The 16461-nt window shown below is 52.7% G+C and overlaps 1 pseudogene; it reads right to left on the bottom strand.

The window, feature by feature from the left end:
- LOC135534149 (serine/threonine-protein phosphatase 2A regulatory subunit B'' subunit alpha-like) overlaps nt 1-16183 on the bottom strand; it is a 28196-nt pseudogene extending 12013 nt beyond the window's left edge.
- Between the last annotated feature and the right edge of the window lie 278 nt (nt 16184-16461).

Below are 16461 nucleotides of genomic sequence, written 5' to 3'. Positions count from 1 at the left end.
GACTCCTTGATAAACATGACGTTGATAGGTGAGGACGAAGATGACGATAGAGAGGAGAGGATGAAGATGACGATGATAGGAGAGGATGAAGATGACGATGAGAGAATGAAGGTGACGTTGATAGGAGAGGATGAAGATGACGATGATAGGAGAGGATGAAGGTGATGATAGGAGAGGATGAAGATGATGATAGGAGAGGATGACGATGATGATAGGAGAGGATGAAGATGATGATAGGAAAGGATGAAGATGACAATGAGAGGATGAAGGTGACGTTGATAGGAGAAGATGAAGGTGACGATGGTTACTTTATTGCATCCGTTTCTTAGGTAGCGGTTCAAGTTCAAAGCTGATTCAAATTCCCAGCTGGTGATTGTGGAGGGTGCAGCAAAACCCCTGAGAGCCAGATGAACCCCAGACCGGCCCTGGTGTAGAATTACAGACAGGACTACTAGACAACCAACAGTTCCATGGAGTCTACAGTCTATCTACAGACCACAGCTCTATAATTCTCTCTTCTTTTCAGTTGTTCACTCTCTCCATGCAATGGATTCCAGCTTTCTATTTATTTTCTCCAAAGTATTTGATTCTCTCCATTCTGTCCAACGGAACGAGGGATGCTTCCTTTCACGTATCCAGGAGAACAGATTGAAGGAGACAAGAACAAAAAGAGTAACAGAATATATCGGAAAAGAAAAGAGTCCCCCAAGAGAAGAAAATGAGTCCACAGAGAAACGAAGGAAGATCCAACTGGACAGTGTTCCAGGTCGGTTCTGAGTCCACCTGCAGCTAGCTGGTTCTCACTCCATGTCTGCTAGCCTCACACACACACACACACACACTCAAACACACACTCACACTCTTTTCTCAATCAAACTTCCTGTTGCTTCACTTCCACAGAAACACTCTCTAATATTGACAAATACTGTCGACCCCCACTCAGACACACCTATATTTTCTCTCTCTCTCTCAGGGTTGAGTCTGTAGCTTATCCGTGCGTGTGCGCTGATATTATCCGTGTGTTAGCTCCTAGCGTATCTTGTAAAACCATAGCGGCGGCCAGCCGGTGGCTATACGTGGCCCAACAGTGTGCTTCTCTCTGGGGTATAAAAGTTCCTGTCTCCCCTGTGGTTCTCTGGTTCTACGGTATAGTCCTTCTGTAGCCTGTCGCTCTGAGAATCAAACTGAGAGACCAACTCTGGGAAATATGAGACAGGCCGAGGTCTGGCTGCGACACACACACACACACACACACACACACACACACACCGGCTGTCCTGAGCTAAAGGGTAGGGCGGGGGGTTTGGTTTGGTCGTGTTGCATATCTGTGTGTTCCCCGCTCCCCTGCCCCCCATCCCCTAGCATCACTGGCTAAAGTTAGCCTCAACAGTATTCTGGATGTTCTGCGTGAAGTCTGGACTGGAGGATCGCTCAGCCCCATCTAGTGGCCGTGGCTGTGTATTACCAGGAATCCTCAATGCTGGTCTACAGTGCGACTGTATGTTGAGCCTGTCAACCAGTGCCCAGTCTACTAACCAAATGGTAAAACCTCTGTGGCTACTGGCCACGCCAGGTGCAGCGGAGTTACAGGTAGACCAGAAGGCTGCACGGGGGAGAGTCTCACAATCTATAACAGGGGTGACCAATCCTCTTACTACAGAGCTACAGGGCGTGCAGGGCTTTGTTACAGCCCTGCTCTAACACACCTGATTCAGCTTATCAATGTCCTGATGAACCCCTTACTAACAGAATCAGGTATGTTAGGGCAGGGCTGGAACTAAACGCTGCAGGAAGTTGGAGGAGATGATTGTTGACGCGTACCAGTTGGTAGTAGAACTGAACAGTGCTACAGCTGACAGGAGGGGAGAGAGTTACGACAGGAACATCAGACACGCTCGACATGAAGTGAATAATCCCACCGTGTGTGTGTGTGTGTGTGTGTGTGTGTGTGTGTGTGTGTGTGTGTACGTGTGTACGACACAAACCCTCAGTGAGGAGTCACCCACGCACGTACGCACGCACGCACGCACGCACACACACACACACACACACACACACACACACACACACACACACACACACACACACACACACACACACACACACACACACACACACACACACACACACACACACACAACACACACACACACACACACACACACACACACACTGCCACCTCCAAGAGCTGGAGAAGTTCTAATACTTGTAAATAGCACAGTAAGTCTCTCTCTTTGCCTGCATGATTTAAAATGCACATTGTCTCAATGGTTCTGTGGCTCACACGACTTTGTTGTGGTTTTCTGTTGCAACTGCTCAGTGCTATTATTAGTAGCTCGGTCCACCATCAGCATAGCGTTTTTATGTAGCTAAACGGTGCTGGCAGTGGAATCATGCTAAAAGCTATCTGCTATTTGTGACAGCTAAAATGTGGGTTGGTTGTTCCTAAAGCACCCCTGCACTTGGTGAGTCATAAATCTCAGCGATAAGCGCAGATGAGTGTGTGTGTGTGTGTGTGTGTGTGTGTGTGTGTGTGTGTGTGTGTGTGTGTGTGCGCATGTGTGTGCGTGCGTGTGTGTGTGTGTGTGTGTGTGTGTGTGTGTGTGTGTGTAAGCGGACCCTGAACAGATGTCATTGACCCAGCTGCGTGCTCTTTTCCTCGCTGACCAACTGACAGGCTTCTCCTCTCTTCCGTCTCTCTTCCGCTAACCTCCTTCTCTCCTCCCCTAACCTCTTCTTCTTTTCCTTTGTCTTTTGTAAAGGAGTGGGGCAGTACAGAATTAGAGAGAAAAGAGGAGAAAAGAGAGCGCTGTAATAGCAGTGGATTGGAGTCCATGCTGCAGCGGTATTTGTGAACCAGAGGTAGTGACTTAAACCGGTCCGCTAGACTGACCCTAGGCCTTGTCCTCCCCTCCTCCTGCCCTCCCTTTTCCTCTACCCTTCTCTTATCGCTTTCCGCCCCTCCTCTCTCCCTCTCCTCCTCACTTCTCTCCTCCCTCTCCTGGTCTCTTCTCCCCTCCCTCCTCCTCCTCTCTTCTCCCCTCTCCTCCTCTCTTCTCTCCTCCCATCTCCTCCTCTTTCTCTCCTCCCCCTCCTCCTCCTCTCTCCTCCCCTCTCCTGCCCTCCCTTTTCCTCTACCCTCCTCTTATCGCTCTCTCCTCTCCCTCCTCTCGCCTCCCCTCCACCCTCCTCCTCTCTTCTCCCTCCCCTCCTCTCCTCTCTTCTCCCCCTCTCCTCCTTCTCCTCCCTCCTCCTCCTCTCTCTCCCCTCCCTCCTCTGTTCACCTCCCCCGCCTTTTTCTCTCCTCCCCTCTACTCTTTCTCCCCTCTCCTCCTCTCTCTCTCCCCCTCCCCTCCTTCTGTCCTCTTCCGCTCTCACCCTCCTCCCTCTTCTCTCCTCCCCTCTACTCCTCTCTTCTCCCCCCGCCTCTCCTCCTCTCTTCCCCCTCCCCTGCCTCCCTCGGCTCTCCTCCCTCCTCTCTTCTTCCTCCCTCTCCTCCCTCTCTACTCCCCTCCCCTCCTCTGTTCTCCCTCCCCTGCTCCTCCTCTCTTCTCTCCTCCCCTCCCTCCTCTCTTCTCCCCTCTCTCCTCCTCTCTTCTTCTTGCCTCCCCTCTCCTCCTCTCTTCTCTCATCCCCTCTCCTCCTCTCTTCTCCCCTCTCCTCCTCTCTCTTCCTCCCCTCCCCTCCTCCTCTCTTCTCCCCCTCCCCCTCCTCTCTCCCTCCCCGCTTCCTCGCTCCTCCTCCTTCTCCCCTCCCCTCTCCTCCTCTCTTCTCCCCTCTCCCCCCTCCTCCTCTTCTCCCCTCTCCCCCTCTCTCTCCCTCCTCCCCTTCTCCTCCTCTCTTCTCCTCCTCCCCTCCTCTCTTCTCCCCTCCCCTCCTCTCCCTCTCTCTCCTCCCCCTCTCCTCCTCTCCTTCTTCGCCTCCCCTCTCCTCCTCCTCTCTTCTCCCCCCTCCCCCTCTCCTCCCTCTTCTCCCCTCCCCTCTCCTCCTCTCTTCTCCCCTCCCCTCTCCTCCTCTCTTCCTCCCCTCTCCTCCCCTCTTCTCCTTCTCCCTCTCCTCCTCTCTTCTCCCCTCTCCCTCTCCTCCCCTCTCCTCCCCTCCCCCTCTCCCTCCTCCTCTCCTCTCTCTTCTCGCCTCCCCTCCTCCTCTCTTCTCCCCCTCCTCCCTCTCTTCTCGCCTCCCCTCTCCTCCTCCCCTCTCTCCTCCCCTCCTCCTCCCTCTTCTCCCCTCTCTCCCTCCTTCTCGCCCCCTCTCCTCCTCCTCTTCGCCTCCGCTCTCCCCCTCTCTTCTCTCCTCCCCTCTCCTGCCCTCCCTTTTCCTCTACCCTCCTCTTATCGCTTCCGCCCTCCTCTTTCTCCCCTCGCCTCTCCTTCTCTTCTCCCCTCCCCTCTCCCTCCTCCCCTTCCCCTCGCCTCTCCTCCTCTCTTCTCCCCTCCCCTCCTCTGTTCTCGCCTCCCCTCTCCTCCTCTCTTCTCTCCTCCCTCCCTCTCCTCCCTCTTCTCCCCCTCCCTCTCTCTTCTCCCTCCCCCTCTCCTCCTCTCTTCTCCCCCTCACCTCTCCTCCCCTCTTCTCCCCTCACCCTCCTCCTCTCTTCTCCCCTCACCTCTCCTCCTCTCTTCTCCCCTCTCCCTCCCTCTCTTTCGCCTCCCCTCTCTCCTCTCTTTCTCTCCCCTCCCCTCTCCTCCCCTCTCTTCTCCCCTCTCCTCCTCTCTTCTCGCCTCCCCTCCCCTCCTCTCTTCTCTCCCCTCACCTCCTCCTCCTCTCTTCTCCCCTCTCCTCCTCTCTCTCCCCCTCCCTCTCCTCCCTCCTTCTCCCCTCCCCCTCCTCCTCTCTTCTCGCCTCCGCTCTCTCCTCCTCCTTCTCTCCTCCCCTCTCCTGCCCCCTCCCTTTTTCCTCTACCCTCCTCTTATCGCTTTCTGCCCCTCCTCTCTTCTCTCCCCTCCCTCCTCCTCTCTTCTCCCCTCTCCCTCCTCTCTTCTCCCCTCTCCTCTCCTCTCTTCTCCCTCCCCCCTCTCCTCCTCTCTTTCTCCTCCCCTCTCCTCCTCTCTTCTCCCCCTCTCCTCCTCTCTTCTTGCCTCCCCTCTCCCCTCTCTCTCTCCCTCCCTCTCCTCCTCTCTTCTCCCCTCTCCTCCCCCTCACCTCTCCTCCTCTCTTCTCCCCCTCCCCTCTCCTCCTCTCTTCTCTCCTCCCCCTCTCCTCCTCTCTTCTCCCTTCTCCTCCTCTCTTCTCGCCTCCCCTCTCCTCCTCTCTTCTCCCCTCACCTCTCCTCCTCTTTTCTCTCCTCCCCTCTCCTCCTCCTCTTCTCCCCTCTCCCTCCTCTCTTCTTCTCGCCTCCCCTCCTCTCTTCTCGCCTCCCCTCTCCTCCCCTCACCTCTCCTCCCTTCTCCCCTCCCATCTCCCTCCCCTCTCCTCCTCTCTTCTCCCCTCCTCTCTTCCTCTCTTCTCCCCTCCCCTCTCCTCCTCTCTTCTCGCCGCCACTCTCCTCCTCTCTTCTCTCCTCCCCTCTCCTGCCCTCCCTTTTCCTCTACCCTCTTCTTATCGCTTCCGCCCCCCCCTCCCTCCTCTCTCCTTCCCTCCCTCTCCTCCTCTCTTCTCTCCTCCCCTAATCTCTTCACTTTTAAGTAAACAATTACTAACAAGTTGTTATTCTTCAATATTTCAGAGAAAGGTCAACAAACCTTCAACACATGCTACCTTTCCCTTATCCACTAGCGATAGCTAGTGCATTAGCTGGAAGTACTCGTTATTGACGTGTGGTGTAAGAAGAGTGTTATAATTAAGTTGGACTGGCTTGAACACTCAAATCAACAACAGTTGGATACTTGTTTTCACAACACATTTATGAAAGTGCCATAAAATGAACTGCCAGTGTTACTGTGATGTCCTTTATTGTTGTCAAATGGTACAAGGGGTTGGCTTAACTCTATAGGCTTATTTCTGCTGCAGCAACTAGGCAGACTTCACACACACACACACACACACACACACACATACTTGAAAATAGGCATGCATAAATGCCATCTCTGTGGTAACGACCCTTGGCTTGGATTGGATTCATCGGTCGGAATGTTCTTAGGGCAACCGTGCCAACAACGAGGAAACCCATTTCACATCTCTGCTCTATTCCCAGACTCACTTCCTCTCCCAACACACACACACACACACACACACACACACACACACACACACACACACACACATGTGCGCGCACATCCGCAGAAAAGAGGGCACTATGTGTCTGAGTTAGAAGCTGCCCAGACCCAGTAGTTAACACATAACACAGACTATTTCCTAACTATTTCAGAAACCTGCCAGATTGCACTGTAACATATATGTTCTCTCTCTCCTAGACCCACTCAGATCCAGATAAACACCTGCTCCTCCATCTCTTCTACCCTCCCTGTACACCTGTAGGGCTGTAGCAGTACCCCTCCCCCAGCAGACCCCTGCAGTACTCCCTCTCCTCCAGCAGACTTGTACTGCAGTACACCTGTCCTCCAGCAGCTGTACTGCAGTACCCCTGTCCTCCAGCAGACCCCCCAGTACCCCTCTCCTCCAGACCTCTTGTACTGCAGTACCCCTGTCCTCCAGCAGACCTCTTGTACTGCAGTAGCAGACCTGTCCTCCAGCAGACCTCTTGTACTGCAGTACCCCTCTCCCCCAGCAGACCTCTTGTACTGCAGTACCCTCTCCTCCAACAGACCTCTTGTACTGCAGTACACCTGTCCTCCAGCAGACCTCTTGTACTGCAGTACCCCTGTCCTCCAGCAGACCTCTGGTACTGCAGTACCCTGTCCTCCAGCAGACCTCTGGTACTGCAGTACCCCTGTCCTCCAGCAGACCTCTTGTACTGAAGTACCCTCTCCTCCCAACAGATGGAGGTAGAGCTCCTAGATGAAGCAGGAGGGGGATGAAGTTGGCCCTGGTGAATGTCTCCTGTTTAACTCTGTGTGTTAACAGCAGAGTAAAACTAGATGACAGCAGAGAGCTGCAGGACACACAGACACACACACACACTTATTACAAATGTAGGAAGTTGTGTAAACAGACAATGGTTACTAAGGTGACCGGAGAGACTGTTACATGTTAATCCTTACCTCTGTGTGTGTGTGCATGTGTGTGTGTGTGCATGTGTGTGTGTGTGTGTGTGTGTGTGTGTGTGTGTGTGTGTGTGTGTGTGTGTGTGTAGAGGAATGTGATGTCATCAAGTGTAGTTCTTCAGATGTTGTTCTCTATTCTCTCTCTTTCTATGTGTGTGGTTCTGGGAAATATTGTTTGGGCAATATCCCAGCCTGCACTGGGAGTGGTGTATGATGTCACCATGGGACTGGAGGCTTCGTGTGTGTGTGTGTGTGTGTGTGTGTGTGTGTGTGGTGTGGGTGTGTGGTGTGTGTGTGTGTGTGTGTGTGTGTGTGTGTGTGGGTGGGGTGGCTAACCTTGGAGGCTATTGTCAGTGTTGGAAACCCTTACACACAGCAACACTGACTCCATGAGTCCAAGGTGTGTCTGTGTGTATTTTTGTGTTAGAGAGGGAAGTAGTGGGAAAGTGGGGGAGGGGGCTTCTTTCACCGCTTGGCTGGGCTTCCTGCTGTGACCTCATTTCCTGTGGAAGCATTCGGGAGCTGATGTCATTAAGTAACGGCCCCAAGACAACAACCCCAACAACCCCTTCATCTTGTCGACCTCTTCTCTTTTCTCACATGTTTTCCTTCAGCTCTATTATCTTGTGCCTGGCTTCTGTCCCGAATGGCACCCTAGTGCCTAGGGCCCTAGTCAATGGAATAGGGTGCCATTTGAAATGCAGTCACTGTAGAAGGGTAGGAGGACGGTTGGCTACCCTCATTTCTGTTCTGGGCTCCAAATGACTAGTCTGTTCTCTGCTGTCTGTTCTGCTAGTCTTGTCTTGCTCTCTGCTCTGCATTCGACTGGCTTGCCTGGCCTTGGATTCATCTGGCCTTGCCTCCTGGTCTCCATGGTGATTAATGGGAACACTCTGACAGGTGCAGAAAGGCCTATATTACTCTGTCACCAGACACACACACACACACACACACACACACACACACACACACACACACACACACACACACACACACACACACACACACACACACACACACACACACACACACACACACACACACACACACACACACACACACACACACAAACACACTGCCTTTGGACCCCTGTGTCGCACTTCAGTATGACTGACAGGGTAATGTTTAATTAGGACATGGGGCGGGGTTGGCACTGGGGTGTATTTGCATAATCTGCAGAGTGCCAAAGAGGCATCGGGTGTCAGAAAGTCCACACACACACACACACACACACACACACACACACACACACACACACACACACACACACACACACACACACACACACACATAGCTATTCCTAAACTCAGCTGTGACCTAACAGTAGCAATGGGTCAGCCTACCCTTTGGCGACAGACACTCACACAAACACATGCACACACACACACACACACACACACACACACACACACACACACACACACACACACACACACACACACACACACACACACACACACACACACACACACACACACACACACACACACACACACACACACACACACACACACACACACACACACAGGGTCCGTTTACACTGTGGCGACAGTGAGTCTGTTAGCAAGATGCCGTAGCAGACAGATTTAGGTCCCCATCACACCTCTATCTGTCAGCCTAGTGTGTGTGTGTGTGTGTGTGTGTGTGTGTGTGTGTGTGTGTGTGTGCGCGCTGGTAACAACACCATTAACATTCCCAATGCCAACAGCCCCCACCCTCTCCTGCTGTGCTCAAATCAGCCCTCACTCACACACACACACACACACACACACACACACACACACCCGTTCTGCTACAACAACAGAGACTGGTCCCAAAATAACACTTCAACCAATCAGAGAGGAGAGACTGTGAGTGTACCACTTCATCTACATTCATCTCTCTCTCTCTCTCTCTCTCTCTCTCTCTCTCTCTCTCTCTCTCTCTCTCTCTCTCTCTCTCTCTCTCTCTCTCTCTCTCTCTCTCTCTCTCTCTCTCTCTCCTTGTCATCCCTCCATCTCTCTTTCCGTCTCCCTCTCCTGTCTGTTGATTGACCATGCGGTGTAACCTTACTCCATGTATGTAGGCCACATACAGGGCCTTCAGAAAGTGTTCACAACCCTTGACTTTCTCCACATGTTGTTGTGTTACAGCCTGAATTTAAAATGGATTAAATTGAGATGTTGTGTCACTGGTCTAAACACATAATATACATAACATAAACACACACTAAACCCCATAATGTCAAAACGGAGTTATGTTTTCAGACATTTTTACAAATGAATTAAACATGAAAGTCATTCAGATGCTGTAGAGGATGGAAACCACTCAGGGATTTTACCATGAGGTCAATGGTGACTTGAAAACAGTTACCGGGTTTAATGGCTGTGATAGGAGAAAACTGAGGATGGATCAACAACATTGTAGTTACTCCACAATACGAAGCTAAATGACAGAGGGAAAAGAAGGAGTGAAAAGAAGGAAGCCTGAACTAAAGTAAAACTGTACAGAAATGTGGCAAAGAAATGAACGATTTGTCATCAGGACATAAAGTTATGTTTGGGGTAAATCCAAAACAACACATCACTGAGTATCACTCTTTATATTTTCAAGAATGTTGGTGAGTGCATCATATTATGGGTTTGCTTGTTATTATTAGGATAAATCAAATTAAAAAGAAACGGAATAGAGTATAATATCCTCGAGGAAAACCTGGTTCAGTCTGCTTTCCAACAGACACTGTTGACAAATTCACCTTTCAACAGGACATTAACCTAAAACACTTATCTACACTAGAGTTGTTTACCAAGACAATATTGGCCTAGTTACAGCTTTGACTTAAAATCGGCTTGAAAATCTATGGCAAGATGTGAAAATGGCTGTCTAGCAATGATTAACAACCAACTTGACAGAGCTTGAAGAATTTAAAAATAATAATGTTCAAATATTGTACAATCCAGGTGTATAAAGCTCTTAGTGACTTACCCAGAAAGACTCACAGCTATAATCACTGCCAAAGGTGCTTCTAACATGTATTGGTGTGGATACTTATGTAAACAAGATATTTCTGTATTCAATTTACAATAAATATGCAAAAATGTCTAAAACATGTTTTCACTTTGTCATTATGTGGTATTGTGCGTAGATGGGTGAGCAAAAACGATATTTCATGCATTTCAAATTCAGGCTGTAACACAACAACATGTGGAATAAGTCAAGGGGTGTGAACACTTTCTGAAGGCACTGTATTTATGACGTTACCATGGCACCCAGCACTGACGGAACACCCAGGAACCTAAAGTACCTCCCACTTTAACATACTGACACACACACGCACACACACAAACACAGCAATAATGCTCTGTCTCCTGTGACAGCACAAAGCCCTAAACTACCCCAAACATTCCAGAGGAGAGGGAGAGCTGGCCACCACTTTGTCTCCTCTGTCCTCCTCTCTCTGTCTCCTGTGACAGCACAAAGCCCTAAACTACCCCAAACATTCCAGAGGAGAGGAGAGAGCTGGCCACCACTTTGTCTCCACCTTCTGTCCTCCTCTCTGCCAAAGCCCTAAACTACCCCCTCTCTCTCTGCCTCCCTCTCTCTCTCTCTCTCTCTGCCTCCCTCTCTGTCTCCTGTGACAGCACAAAGCCCTAAACTACCCCAAGCATTCCAGAGGAGAGGAGAGAGCTGGCCACCACTTTGTCTCCTCTGTCCTCCTCTCTCTGCCTCCCTCTCTCTCTCTCTGCCTCCTCTCTGTCTCCTGTGACAGCACAAAGCCCTAAACTACCCCAAACATTCCAGAGGAGAGGAGAGAGCTGGCCACCACTTTGTCTCCACTTTGTCTCCTCTCTCTCTGCCTCTCTGTCTCCTGTGACAGCACAAAGCCCTAAACTACCCCAAGCATTCCAGAGGAGAGGAGAGAGCTGGCCACCACTTTGTCTCCTCTGTCCTCCTCTCTCTGCCTCCCTCTCTCTCTCTCTGCCTCCTCTCTGTCTCCTGTGACAGCACAAAGCCCTAAACTACCCCAAACATTCCAGAGGAGAGGAGAGAGCTGGCCACCACTTTGTCTCCACATCTTCTGTCCTCCTCTCTCTGCCTCCCTCTCTCTCTGCCTCCCTCTCTCTCTCTCTCCCTCCTCTCTGTCTCCTGTGACAGCACAAAGCCCTAAACTACCCCAACATTCCAGAGAGGAGAGAGCTGGCCACCACTTTGTCTCCTCTGTCTCTCTCTCTCTGCCTCCCCTCTCTGTCTCCTGTGACAGCACAAAGCCCTAAACTACCCCAAACATTCCAGAGGAGAGGAGAGAGCTGGCCACCACTTTGTCTCCACTCTGCCTTCCTGTCTCCTCTAAACTACCCCAAGCATTCTGTCTCCTCTGTCCTCTCTCTCTCTGCCTCCTCTCTGCCTCCTCTCTCTCTCTCTGCCTCCCTCTCTGTCTCCTGTGACAGCACAAAGCCCTAAACTACCCCAAACATTCCAGAGGAGAGGAGAGAGCTGGCCACCACTTTGTCTCCTCTGTCCTCCTAAACTACCCCAAACTCTGCCTCTCCTCTCTGTCTCTCTGCCTCCCTGCTCTCCTCCCTCTCTCTCTGCCTCCCTCTCTGTCTCCTGTGACAGCACAAAGCCCTAAACTACCCCAAACATTCCAGAGGAGAGGAGAGCTGGCCACCACTTTGTCTCCTCTGTCCTCCTCTCTCTGCCTCCTGTGACAGCACTCTCTCTGCCTCCTCTCTGTCCTGAGGACAGCACAAAGCTGGCCAAACTACCCCAAACTCCTCCAGAGGAGAGGAGAGAGCTGCTTTGTCTCTCTCTGTCCTCTCTCTCTGCCTCTGTCTCTGTCTCTCTGCCCCTCTCTCTCTCTGCCTCCCTCTCTGTCTCCTCTGACAGCACCCCTAAACTACCCCAAACTCCCAGAGGAGTCTCTGCCTCCTGGCCACCACTGTCTCACTGTCTCTCCTCCCTGCCACTGTCTCTGCCTCCCTCCCTGTCTCTGCCTCCCTCCCTGTCTCTGCCTCCCTCTCTCTGTCTCTCTGTCTCTGCCTCCCCTCTCTGCCTCTCTCTCTGCCTCCCTCTCTGTCACTGCCTCCCTCCCTGTCTCTGCCTCCCTCCCTGTCTCCTGCCTCCCTCCCTGTCTCTACCCCAAACTGTCTCTGCCTCCCTCCCTGTCTTGTCTGTCTCTGCCTCCTCCCTGTCTCTGCCTCCCACCCTGTCTCTGCCTCCCTCCCTGTCTCATGCCTGACCACAAAGTCTCTGCCTACCTCCAAACATTCCAGAGGAGAGGAGTCTCTGCCACCCTCCCTGTCTCCTCTGTGCCTCCTCCCTGTCTCTGCCTCCCTCTCCCTGTCTCTGCCTCCCACCATGTCTCTGCCTCCCTCACTGTCTCTGCCTCTCTAACTCTCTGCATGCCTCCTTCTGTCTCTTACGCTCTCTCTGTCCCTCTCTCTCTGCCTCACTCTCTCTCTCTGCCTCCCTCTCCCTTAATCTATTTCTGTCTCTCTCAGCTAACACATATACACATATCCAACCAACAATACATCTCTCAACTAGAACACAGAGAAGGTAGTCTCCTTCAGCAGCAATAGTATTAGAGGAAGAGGCAGGTAGACCTGACTAATAGAAGTCTGACAGCCTGACACACACACACACACACACACACACACACACACACACACACACACACACACACACACACACACACACACACACACACACACACACACACACACACACACACACACACACACGTCAGTCAGGGGTACTCACTCTGATCACCTCGGGCGTCTGCTGGATGAGCAGCGTCGAGCCGATGTCTCTCAGGGCAACCACATCGCTAGTGGGCATCGGGTGTCTCACGGCAACAGGAGGAGCAGCGATGGTTGCAACAGGTGCCTCTCCAGGTGTGTGTGTAGGGGGCGGGACAGGGGAGAGGACAGGCGTTACAGCCGGTGGAGGGGTGGCCGTGGTGGTAAGTACCGCTGTCAGGTCAGCTACAGGAGGATGTTCACGTCTAGCGGCTGCTTCTGAAGGTGTGGGTACGACTGTAGGGGGTGGAACAGGTGTGGGTATGACTGTAGGGGTGGAACAGGTGTGGGTACGACTGTAGGGGGTGGAACAGGTGTGGGTACAACTGTAGGGGTGGAACAGGTGTGGGTACGACTGTGGGGGTGGAACAGGTGTGGGTACGACTGTAGGGGGTGGAACAGGTGTGGGTACGACTGTAGGGGGTGGAACAGGTGTGGGTAGGGCAGAAGGTATAGCATGGTCTGTAGCGACAGATTCTGCTAGGGTTGTGTGGACAGGGACAGGTGGGAGCTGAAGAGACAGGTAGAGCTGTAGGAACAGTAGGTCTGGGTGCAGGAACAGGATACAGCACCAGATGTAGGTCTGGGTGCAGGCGTGGATACAGCACCAGATGTAGGTCTGGGTGCAGGCGTGGATACAGCACCAGATGTAGGTCTGGGTGCAGGCGTGGATACAGGTCCATCTGTAGGTAAAGACACAGTTCAGTTCACATACATAGAAAGAAGAACCTGCAACATAAACACAATACCGTAAATAGGAATAGATGGACACGGACAGTCACCTGCCCAGCGGGTGGAGATCCAGGTAGTTTGGCCTGCGTCAGAGTGTCAGTCTTGGCTGCAGTAGCCAGAGTGTCCTGTAGGAGTCTCATCACCTCCTTCTCTTTGCTCTGAGCCCCAGTCTTCCCAGTGTTCCCAGGACTACCCCCAGAGTCCACCAGTTCCTGGGCAAAGCTCAATGCTCTCCAGGATCCTCAGCAGCAGGGCCCTGTCCTCCTCATCTCCCAGCCCCACCACGCTGCCCTCTGCCTGGGGAGAGGAGCAGGCAAGCTGGGGGTCGACCTAGTGGCCTGGGCGTTAGCGGTTAGGTGGCTAACAGGAACAGGCCTTTGAGCCTGGGGGTTGATTTGGGTTTGTGTCTGGAGAGAGGGTTGTGTTTGTGTGGAGGTGTTCCCCTGTCCTGTCCCCCTCTGTCTGGTCTTAACGGGGAGAGGGGGCTCCGCCTCTCTCTCTCCCTCTCTGACTCGGTCTCTCTCCCGACCCATGCTCTGCGACAGACACTCCAAGTCCATCAGAAGCCTGTCGATGTCATCGTCTCTATGAGTGACAGGAGGGGTGTGTTCGGAGGTTGGGGGGCAGGTGAGGTCTTCACCAGCAGACTGGAGTGTGTGTGTAACGTGTACGTGTGACAGATTGGGGCTGAGATGTGTGTGCGCGGAGCTGGGGGGTGTGTGTGGACTAAAAGCTGTCCCGTTCCGACTGTGAGTGTGTGTGAGACTTCTGGTCGGTGTGTGTGAGTGTGTGTGTCTGGAAGCCCTGTTCAGCCCCCTTCCTAGGTCTGCATCCTCCTCAATGAAGAGAGCCTCCATGGGGGAGATGGATGGAGTGTGTGTGCACTCTGACGGAGTGTGCGTTTGCGATGAAGGTGTGTGTGCCTGGGATGGAGGGGTAGAAATGGACAACGTGTGTGTGTGCGGTGAGGGAGAGTGTGTGTGTGACAGAGTGTGTGTGTGCGGTGAGGGAGAGTGTGTGTGACAGAGTGTGTGTGTGCGGTGAGGGAGTGTATGTGTGTGACAGAGTGTGTGTGTGTGACAGAGTGTGTGTGTGTGACAGAGTGTGTGTGTGTGACAGAGTGTGTGTGTGCTGCAGCCCGCTGGTCTGAACCTCATGTCTCCCTGCTGTCTCAGGCGTAGTGGACAAAGAGAGAAGAGTCTGGAGCGAGTGACGAGGGTGGCAGTATATCCCTGCTCTTGGGTAAGGGAGGGTTCTGAACAACGTCCCTCATACCGTGGCGGTTGATCATTCCCAAATATGGGTGAGAAGGGGACAGCAGCTTGCTGCAGCATATGGAGACTACTAACCAGCTCGGCCAACTCGCGTTATTACCTCCAATCCCTGACCCTTGACCTCCAGCCCTGGACCCTAACCCTAACCCAGCCCTCCAGCTCTAGAGGCAGTTTCTGTCAGATAGGAGCTCAGTCTGGTCATCACAGCTCTGTAGATGCCTCTGACTGGCTCCCCCATCCTCCCTCCCCCGGGACTCTTCCGACTGATACACTGCTTGGATGATGTCAGTACATTTCTTCAAGTCCTCTGAACACTTGACCAGAATGTCCAGACAGGCCCGTATGTCTTCCCCCTGCTCCTCCCACTCCTCCCTCCCCTGCACGGGTCTTCTCCAGTAACCGGGCGATGAGGGACGTCGGCTAATGAGCTGAGGTAGAGAGACGCCCACTGTGTTTAGCCCCGCTCCAAGGAACCAGAGCAGGCGCTGGATACTGGTGGACCCGCCCCCCGGCCCTGGAGGCACTGGATAGGCTGGTTGTGGATAGAGACCCGCCCCCGGCGGTGATGCTAGCAGGCGATAGGCCTTTGAGCAGCTTGGTGGTGTCGCTGAAAGGAGGCAGGTTCTCATCATTGGCGTTTCCATTTCCGGTAATAGTCCCATTCCCCGCTCCTCCGACGTTCCCCGTGAACTGTCCGTAGACGATGCCGAGGTCCGTGGACCGACGGCTGTACGAGTCCGCCTTACCCTTGCGACCTTTCCTGAAGGTCACGTGACTGGTGGAGAGGCGGAGCTTCGAAGGAGAACTCTTGAGTTTGCCACTGGCCAGGTTGATGGCTTCTCCTGTGATGTCCTTCAGACTGGCAGAGCTCTGGGAGAGGCCGGTCAGGACCAGAGCTGGTAGTAGTGGTGGTAGTGCTGGCCTTCTTACCTCGCCATGGAGGACTGTCCTCCCCACCACACCATACACACTGTTAGGATCATTAGGAACACCAAAACTCCCGATAGAGCTGGTGATACTAAATTTACAGCTGTTGGGGATTTGGTGAGGAGAGTTCGTATTTCGGGTCAGGTTGTGTGTGAATGTGAGGGGTCGGGGGTGTGTGAGCGTGTGTGTGTGAGGGGCGGTCAGCAGCCGGGAGCAGGTGCTGCGATGGGCAACAGTACAGTCAAGTCCCTGGGACAGCGCCCCACATGACCCGAGCAGTAGTGCACCGCGTGACTTGAGCCCGACGGTCCACCACCACGCTGCTGTAGCAACTAACACTGCTCACGACCACGCGATAGGCTGCTGCCATGGTTACCGGGCCAGTTGACGCTGGTTACCGCTTGGTTACCAAGGTTACAAAGCAGTCTCACTACTGCATGAAAAAAAACATATTGGAAAAAACCACAAAACTCCAGAAAAAAATGATATGTGAAAGAAGTCCAAGGCCAAAATAGTTATTGTTTAGATCCCTTCAGATGAGTGGGGCAGTTTCAGATCCACAGAGTCAACTAAACAGCCTCCTTAAAATACACACCAGAAAGACTTGAAACTCCAAATTCATGCAGAAAAAATAGACCCATTTCCACA

Source organism: Oncorhynchus masou, unplaced genomic scaffold (genome assembly GCF_036934945.1).
Source record: "Oncorhynchus masou masou isolate Uvic2021 unplaced genomic scaffold, UVic_Omas_1.1 unplaced_scaffold_3068, whole genome shotgun sequence".
Lineage (NCBI taxonomy): Eukaryota > Metazoa > Chordata > Actinopteri > Salmoniformes > Salmonidae > Oncorhynchus > Oncorhynchus masou.
The sequence above is the reverse complement of the archived record's forward strand: the minus strand, read 5'-3'. Positions and strand labels throughout refer to the sequence as shown.